At 35.3% G+C, this 9,666-nt stretch overlaps 1 protein-coding gene across 1 annotated transcript in view; it reads right to left on the bottom strand.

Annotated features, from left to right (window-relative positions):
• The window catches only part of LOC117169586, a 37,243-nt gene extending 28,589 nt beyond the window's left edge, over positions 1-8,654 (bottom strand). The window contains exons 1-2 of the mRNA XM_033356023.1: positions 8,422-8,654; positions 7,278-7,331 (exon numbers count right to left, since the gene is read on the bottom strand). The gene's annotated coding sequence lies outside the window, so the exon portion shown is untranslated. The remainder of the gene's footprint in view (positions 1-7,277; positions 7,332-8,421) is intronic.
• Between the last annotated feature and the right edge of the window lie 1,012 nt (positions 8,655-9,666).

The following is a 9,666-nucleotide window of genomic DNA, read 5'->3' as shown; positions in this document are numbered from 1 at the left end:
ATTAGAAAAAAAAATCCTGGAAAATAAAAAATAAATGCTTTCGATATATCCTCAACTCACTCGCATTTTTTCTGAAATAATGAATATTCAATTGGTAATTATATATAAAGATTCAACAATTTCAATAAAGGATTAAAAATTTACTAAATAAAAGGTCATATTTAACTTTTCGAAATTCCAAACTATTCAGTTTCAGATTGTTTAGTTTAGAAAATTTCATTTACGTTTCGATTTAAAAAATCTTAAAATTCAAACATTACGATTGAAAATGATGATTTAAAATGGAAATTTATTTAAATAAATGGCTTTAGAATTATGTATTGTAAACTACATAATATGATATGTTTCAAAAAAGTTAAGAATCGAATTCAATATTTAACAACATTTGAAATCGAACTTTTTTTGAATTTGTAAATAACTTATCAAAAAAGACAAACATAGAATGAATGAAAATTCAACCGTTTGGTTTAAAATTTAAATATTCCAGTAGCAAGTTTGATTTTTTTAAAGATTGTTTTCTTTTTGTTTTAAAAATATTGATAGCCTATCATAATAAGACATTAGCTACGTTGAAAATTTATAGGCACTTTACGAAATATATTGCATTACAAATTTCTAAAATTGCACACCGTTAAAAAGAGTAAAAATTGTCTACTGGATTTTAAATAAAACATATGCTCCTAAGATTAGTGAAAATAGTCCAAAGAAGTTGGATTTAAATCAATTTAAATACAGTTATAAATAGCAGCATTTTTAACTACAACAAAAATTATTTTTCAATGAAAAGATCAATTTTCAACTAAAATTTATTAATAAAGATTGGTTAAATTTTTAGTTGAAAAAAAATTTTTATTAAAAAAAATGTAATTTTTAAGTTTCCAACTAAATAATCAAATTTTCAATCATAGAAATTAAATTTTATTTAAAAAGATAAAGTTACAATTAATAAGTTAAATTTTCTACCGAAAAAGACGCATTTTTAATTAAGTTAATGAAATTCCAACCAAAATATGTACATAGATCAAATTAAAATTGGAAATCGAATAGTTTAATTTTCTTTCAAGAAGATTAATTTTCAAACAAATTTATAACAAAATCGTTAAATTTTCAACAAAATTACTTAATTTTAAACCCGCAGAAAAATTGAATTTGTAGCAAAAAAAAAGATAATTTTTCACTAATAATAAAAAAAAACTAATTTTCAAGAAGATTTTAATTTAAAATAAAAACCCAAAAAGATTAATATTCAATCGAATAAAATATTAAAAATTTTTTTTATTTCAAAACCCCTTTAAAATTAGTATTAATTTTAAAAAGGTATCAAAACTAAAATATCATTTCATTGAAATGAATTGGATACTTACTTTTTATACATATTGGCTCGAGCTTCAATAAGCCCAATGGCACCTCAATTCTTTGGATAAATCCTTGCACTGTGTTTTCTCACACAAATATACACACACACATGTGTGAATGTGTGTGTATGTGTGTAAGGAAGTATTCTGAGTATTATTGAATTTAGCGCGTAAATAGATTGGTAAGTCAGATCTTCCATTATATCAAGAGGATCGAATGAATTCACACGTCGTCAGGATAACGACGTAAGCTACGAAGTGGTCACGTAAAATTTATTAAGAATTATAAAACTAATTTATAAAAAGAATTAAGAAACATAAGTTTGAATAATAACATTGAATGTTGTTTTATAATGTCTTGATTTATTTCATTGAGTTATCAATAAATAATAAGTAGAATTGTCTCTCTATAATAACAAAGATTTTATTATTTTATACAAAAAATATAATATAGTGACTAAACTAATTATTAATCCTACCTGCAATAACAAAGAAACAACACTCAATGTTATTATTCACACTTATGTTTCTTAATTCATTTTATAAATTAGTTTTATAATTTTCAATAAGTTTTACGTGTGCACTTCGTGGCTTACGTCGTCATTCTGACGACGTGTGAATTCATTCGATCCTCTTGATATAATGGAAGATCTGACTTACCGATCTATTTACGCGCTAAATTCAATAATACTCAGGATACTATGTATATATATGAATGTTAATATGTATATATGTATGTATATATTAACAAGAAAAAAAACCAATGCACTTTTCCACTGCACTCTGTGATTTTGGGAGCGAGGGGATGAGAAGAAAACTAATCATTCTCTCCCCACTCCCTCGCTCACGCGATCCAACTACCGAAACTAAATCACGGCTTCGACCACCCGCACTATCGAGGTACGAATTCAGCTGAACCCGGCGATTGAGAAAAACGTAGGCATACTAATTAGCCAACTTTTACAATGGTCCAGCAAAACGTCAACTGTCGCGACACCCCCTCCACTAAGATCTATCGTTAATGAGAGTAATCACCCATACAGGACTCCTTAGCAGGAGAAAAGAATAACACTCAAGACTTCACCGGGATGAACCACTCAGTCAATGCGGGACGAAATTGCTAAATTCCGATGTGGTTTGTTACGAGTGAACGTCACATTAAAATTCTTTTTGAATTAATGTGTTTCGAAATATTATTTCGAATCACAATGGTTTAAAACTCTATGCAAGTTGCAAAGCAAATCTGCTCGCTCGTAATCCGAGAGGTATTGCTGACGCTGCACACCAAGCGCAAAGCTAGAACGAACCAACTTACGAATAAGGAAATTAACGATGTATAAAATAATTCTAAATTAAAATTGTTTCCTGACGAAATTATGCTTTCTTATTTTTCATAAGCATAACTCTACTACTGCGAATAGACGAATTATATAAGGGTGAATTATGTACAGCCAGAAGGAAGGAAAGCACGAACACGGTCAACATATCCACATACCCGAGAGCACCACGCTTACTCTCTCTATCTCGACATGCCTAAACGTAGCGCCATCCTTTAAGCTTCACACGCGGCCTTGCCTCCTTTCCTTCCTCCACATATTCTTACATGCAACCAAGCTATGTACGATGGACACGACTACAGTTCATTGTACCTGAACCACTCTACTCTCTTCTTCTCTCCGTCTTCCCACCCTCTTTCTACATAAGACTGTATTTCAACAACATACATTGACTGCTATACAGGCTGACAGCGTGTGCATGTGGCGAGATTCAAAACAATACCATGCGTTCACGCAGAAAAAGATCAAATGTCAAATGCCTAATTCGATCAGTCGAAGGTCGGAAGTAATAAATACCCAATATTGAATTGAAAATTCCGATCTGCATCGATTTAAATGCAAATTAAAATTCAAAATTATTCTTTGAAATGCAGAAAAGAGCTCAAAGTACTTTACTCATATAAAGTGCTGACAAGTCTTCTGCTTCGTAATTACAATACCTAAGCGAGGCATTTGTCAATAACATATTCTCACACAAAAAAATGCAAGCTAAGAAAAATACAGCGCATCCTTGCCTTCCCAACCAAAAATTCCGCAAGTTTGCAAATATCCCTACCTAGTTTCCCCCTGAATTATGAACTATAAACGTGCATCGGACAAGCATCAAGTCCGACAGTTTGTTGAACGACTTTGGCACAAAGACCAGCATATACGTCAAAATCTCGCCCGTCCGCACGTCGAGATCCGGATTCCGCTAAACGTTAAGAGATGAATTCTCAATACGTAAGTCTTCGCATCCTATCCCGGACTTCAGTTCGTTCACGAGACTATACTTTTCTCGGGCCGGTAACGGGAGCAAGTCGAGGTGTTGATCGAGTGGTAATTTAATTGTGTCCGCGATCCGGACGTTAAAATTAATCTCTATTCGACGGGAGGCAGGACCGTAACGGGAACGAGTCATCGTCGGCACCTAACCCAGAGTTCAGTTCATTTACGAGACTATACTTTTCTCGGGCCGGGTTTTTTAGTGCTTTGATCTCGTGTCCTATCCCGCCTGCTTAAAACAAAATTAGAAGATTAGAAATTATTACTTACTTATCGTGAAACGTGAGTCAGTGGCAGTAGTAACGAGATGGAGTAATAACGTCTGAAGGCTTAGATTTTCTTCTATGAATTCTAGACTCATTGTCTCGTGTCCTATCTCGCCTGCTTAAAACAAAGTTTAGAAATTGTTACCTCCTAATCGTGAAACGTGAGTCAGTGGCAGTAGTAACGAGATGGAGTAATAATCTCTGAAGGCGTAGATGAATTCTAGACTCACTGTAAAATTATTTATGAAAGAAACTCTGGGAAAGTGACAGGTGTTCGCATGTATTGTGTGACTCTCGCGGATGCCAAAAAGGACAAAAGTAGATTATTCAAAATAATCTACGAGTTTGAAAAGGTTTTTCTTTCGCCTTTTCATTTTCTTTTTATCGAAAGTTGACAGAGAAGGCCAAGGGCGCATCCTTCCTTCTGGCTTCCCTGCACCCTTTTGAACAAATAAGCGGTTGTTTAAGTTCTTCTTACTAGTAAGTTGTATCGAACCGATTTTATATCTTCTTTTTGTATTATGTGACACGTTCCACCCATTGTAGGACGTGTCCTCTTTCACACCATTTTCTTTACAAGTGTTATTGTTATATTTAATTTATTCGAATAAATTCAGTGTGGACACAATTAAGGAAGAAAAATTTTTCGACCAGTCCGGTAGGATCCTTTCTTTTTCTTCTTTCTTTACAGGGTCGACAACTCTCAGTCCGAGCGTGAGGGTACCAACCCACAAAAATAATTAAAGGAAAGACGAGCTTCACTCGTCATTCCTTCAGTTTAGGGGAAGCCTCCCTCCACGTACAATTCTACGTTATTTGAGACAACATTGTTACCCGGAAGACAGGCAGCACATTTCTCTTTGTTTTCCTCTTTTAATGTTGGTGTCAAAAATTGTGTGAGTTCATTCGTACGTGACAATATGGTCCTAGCCGGGATCAATCCGATGTGAAACCTCGCTGTCCGGGCTTATCCAAAACTTATACAGGACGCTGAGAAATCAGTATACGGATATTATCTGGTCCTAGCCGGGAACTATTCGGTATGAAATGACAATGTACGGGCCTGTCCGAAACTTATACGGGACGCTGAGAAATCAGTATACGGATATTATCTGGTCCTAGCCGGGAACTATTCGGCATGACATGTCAATGTACGGGCCTGTCCGAAACTTATACGGGACGCTGAAAAATCTGTATCCGGGTCTTATCTGGTACCAGCCGGGATCCATTCGGCCCAGAATCTCCCTTTCCCGGCCTATTCGGAACTTATACGGGACGCTGAGAAATCTGTACCCGAGTCTTATCTGGTCCTAGCCGGGATCAATTCTATATGAAACCTCGCTGTACGGGCTTATAAAAAACTTATGCAGAACGCTGAGAAATCTGTATGCGGATCTTATCTGGTCCTAGCCGGGATCTATGTGGTATGAAACCTCGTTGTCCGGACCTATCCGGAACTTGTACGGGATGCTGAGATATCTGTATCCGGGTCTTATATGGTCCTAGCCGGGATCTATTCGGTATGAAATTTCGCTATCTCTGGGCCTATGCGGAACTTGTACGGGACGCTCAGAAATTTGTGTCCGGGTCTTATTTGGTACTAGCCGCGATTTATTCGGTATGAAATCTCGCTGTCCGGTCCTATCCAAAACTTATACAGGACGCTGAAAAATCTGTATTCGGGTCTTATATGGTACTAGTTAGAATCTATTTGGCATGGAATCTCGTTTTCCCGGCCTATTTGGAACGTATACGAGACGCTGAGAAATCTGTTTCTGGGTCTTATCTGGTCCTAGCCGGGATAAATTCGATATGAAATCTCGCTGTCCGGGCTTATCCAAAACTTATGCAGGACGCTGAGAAATCGGTATCCGGATCTTATCTGGTCCTATACGGGAACTATTCGGTATGAAATGTCAATGTACAGGCCTGTCCGAAACTTATACGGGACGTTGAAAATCTGTATTTGGGTCTTATATGGTACCAGCCGGGATCTATTCGGCGTAGAATCTCGCTTTCCCGGCCTATTCGGAACTTATACGGGACGTTGAGAAATCTGTATCCGGGTTTTATGTGACACTAGCCGGACCTACCTGAAACTTATATGGGACGCTGAGAAATCTGTATCCGTGTCTTATCTGGTCCTAGCCGGGATCAATTCGATATAAAACCTCGCTATCCGGGCTTATAAAAAGCTCATGCAGTACGCTAAGAAATCTGTATCCGGATCTTATCTGGTCTTAGCCAGGATCTATTCGGTATGAAACCTCGCTGTCCGGACCTATCCGGAACTTATACGAGACGCTGAGAAATCTGTATCCGGGTTTTATGTGACACTAGCCGGACCTACCTGAAACTTATATGGGACGCTGAGATATCTGTATCCGGGTCTTATCTGGTCCTAGCCGGGATCTATTCGGTATGGAATTTCGCTCTCTCCGGGCCTATGCAGTACTTGTACGGGATGCTGAGAAATCTGTATCCGGGTGTTATCTGGTCCTAGCCGGGATCTGTTCGGTATGGAACCTCGCTGCTCGGGTTCATGCGGAACTTAAGAGGCTCGCTGAGAAATCTGTATCCGGATCTTATCTGGTACTAGCCGTGATCTATTCGGCATGAAATCTCGCTGTCTGGGCCTATCCGACACTTATACGGGACACTGAAAAGTCTGTATCCGGGTCTTATCTGGTCCCAGCCGGGATCTAGTCGGTATCAAAACTCGCTGTTCGGGCCTATCTAAAACTTATACGGGACGCTGAGAAATCTGTATCCGGGTCTTATCTGGTTCTAGCCTGGATAAATAAGTTATGAAAATTCGCTGTCCGGGCTTAACCAAAACTTATATAGGGCGCTGAGAAATCTGTATTCGGATCTTATTTGGTTCTAGCCGGGATCTATTCTTTATGAAATATCACTGTCCGGGTCTATCCGAAACTTATACGGGACGCTGAGAAATCTGTTTCTGGGTCTTATCTGGTCCTTGCCGGGATCTATTCGGTATGAAATTTCGCTACCTCTGGGTCTATCCGGAACTTAAATGGGTCCCAGGCAAATCTGTATCCGGGTCTTATCTATAACTAGCCGGGATCCATTCGACATGGAATCTCGCTTTCCCGGCCCATCCGGAACATATACGGAACGGTGAGAAATCTGTGTCCGGGTCTTATCTGGTCCTGGCCGGCATTTATTCGGTTAACATCAAACTTAGCAAATGCAAGTCTTCACACATTTAAAATATTTGAAAACTACATAATAATTTTAAATAAAGACTCATGATTGCAAATATTTATCAAAACTAAAAACGAGTTTCCTAAATTTACATCTGCTTCACTCACAAATACAGCTAGACCCAGCTGTTTTCTTCGCTTCTCTTTCGTTTTGTATCAGACCTGTAATCAGAATTACGTAGATTATCATAAAATATTTTTTTTATTACACCTTTAAATGCTTGAACATTTATATTTGCGAGTAAAAAGTTATTGCGACTAATTTAATCTGAAGTATTATTTCTAAAAAGATTTGTTTGAAATTGAATAATTTGAAAATAAATGTGTTTGAACTGACGAATTTTAAATCAAAAACTCCCAATATTGTACAAATTTCAGACTAAAATTTTCACAATTCCAAAATTTCATTCGGAACGAGTTGAAATTGTATCATTTTTAATTCAAAGCCTTTTAAATCGATCATTTTCATTGCTCATTAATGAATCTTGAAATTGAATCATTTCAGATTCAAATTTTGAAAGAGGATCTTCTCCAATTCAAATGAAATTGTATTATTTCTAAATAAACGTGTTCAGTGGTACATAATTAAAAAAATTTCAATTTAAATCATTTTAAATTCGAAGTGATTAAAATTTGACATTTTGACATTGAAAACTAAGTAATCTTTTCAAATTCGAAGCTTCTGGAATTTTATAATTTTAAATTGTTGTTGCATACAAAAATATAAATGTAAAATTAAAGTTGATTATACCATTTTTCTGTTAAAAAAATAAATTCTCTCTTATTTTCACTATTAAACAAAATTCACCTGAAAGCCTCTAAGAATTCAAAAATTTAAAATCTAATATTTTCGAATTTAAGCTTTTTAATCCAAAAACCTATATATTAAATGCCTACAAAATTGAACTGTTTTAGACTTGCGCATTCAAAACTCTGACTTTAAATGGAAATCATATAAATATTAAACTTGATAAATATTGCTTGTAAGTACATTTTTTTTGACAAGAAAATTAAATTTCTTTTTCAAAAATCATTATTATTTTCAACGTTCAGAATATAAGCCTGTTAAATATTGTGAACCTTTACATTTTAAATCTTTAAAAACGTTGAAAATGGTATGCTTTTTATCTGTAAACTTTCGAAATTAATTAATTGAATATTGAAGCTTTAAAAATTTAACAATTCCATGCAAGGTAAATAATCTTACTTCTTTCTAGTTTAAAAACAATTTTATAAAAAAGCAGAAAATTACATTTGCAGACATATTTTCCTTCGTCATGTCCGAATCACCGTCATCTTCCAACTCAACTTCGGATCTTGTTTTGTCATAAGAAATGTTTTCTTCTCCAGAATATATTATTGCTCGCGATTTCTTTTTTTTTCGGCTCCAATTCCTTTTAATCCTTAGTTGGCGATTCATTTCCGATATTTTTTTGCCTATCACCGATTTCGCCTCTGCGCCTAATTCTGTCATGGCATCTTCGGACATCTGCTTAAATGTTCTCATCCAGTATCGTGTTATCTCTGTAGAGTGAATAAATAAGGTAAAATAATTTTATAAATGAAATAAATAACGTTTTTCTTTGAGGTTATATCACATCAACAGCATTTTTAATTTTCACCTTTTATCTGTTTAAATGCATTTATCTCAGAATATAAGTTAGAAAGAATTAATTTAAAAATACACAAAAATTACTCTTTAAACACCCTACTTTTTCTGTTAATGTTTCCTTGAACATTAAACATTTTTTCTAATGTATTTTTAACAGTTGAGAGCAATCACATATTTAAAATATTTTGAACTCGAAACTAAAAAAGCTACCCGCTTCGCGGTCACATTCTCATTGCCCAGTACGCGTGCGGCTCGCTTCGTTTGCAAGTTTGAGCGCGTCTAGGGCGCGCCACTGTTCGTTCTAGCGCTTAGCGCTCAATAATGTGTATCCCTCACCCTACGCGCTCAGCCTCTGTATATTACTCCCATTTGTCCACAGACTTCTTATAACTGAAGATCAAAGCACCGACAACAGTAATTGTGTTATTGTGAATTCTGTTTTTAAAACTCCTTCGGCTTTAACGAACATATTACCATCGCGTATCTCGTGCTTCGCACTGGAGTTTGTCCCTGAAATTGTATATCATCTCTTTAATGTATACTATTACAATCCATAATATGCATTTCAATTAAAACAGACACATAATGTCTACGCGGAAAAAAGTGCATTACTCTTTCCTGAATTATTTCTATAGTGGGGGATTTAATGTCAAAAAATGTGGAATGACTCTACAAGAGTTCTGTAAACTTCATATCGAACTCCAATTTAAAAATTTTAATAAAATATATGGAGAAATTCATAAAAAAAACGTTGAAAACATTGAAACCAGATTTTCCTTTGGTTCAAACTATATTGATCTCAGATGAATCGTTTAAACTTGTTGTTAAAAAGCTTCACGACTGCTTCTTTATAAAACTCTTTTAAGCGTACAAATTATTCACGCG

The sequence above is a fragment of the Belonocnema kinseyi genome, chromosome 3 (assembly GCF_010883055.1).
Source record: "Belonocnema kinseyi isolate 2016_QV_RU_SX_M_011 chromosome 3, B_treatae_v1, whole genome shotgun sequence".
Lineage (NCBI taxonomy): Eukaryota > Metazoa > Arthropoda > Insecta > Hymenoptera > Cynipidae > Belonocnema > Belonocnema kinseyi.
This window is presented reverse-complemented; position numbering and strand designations above follow the sequence as displayed.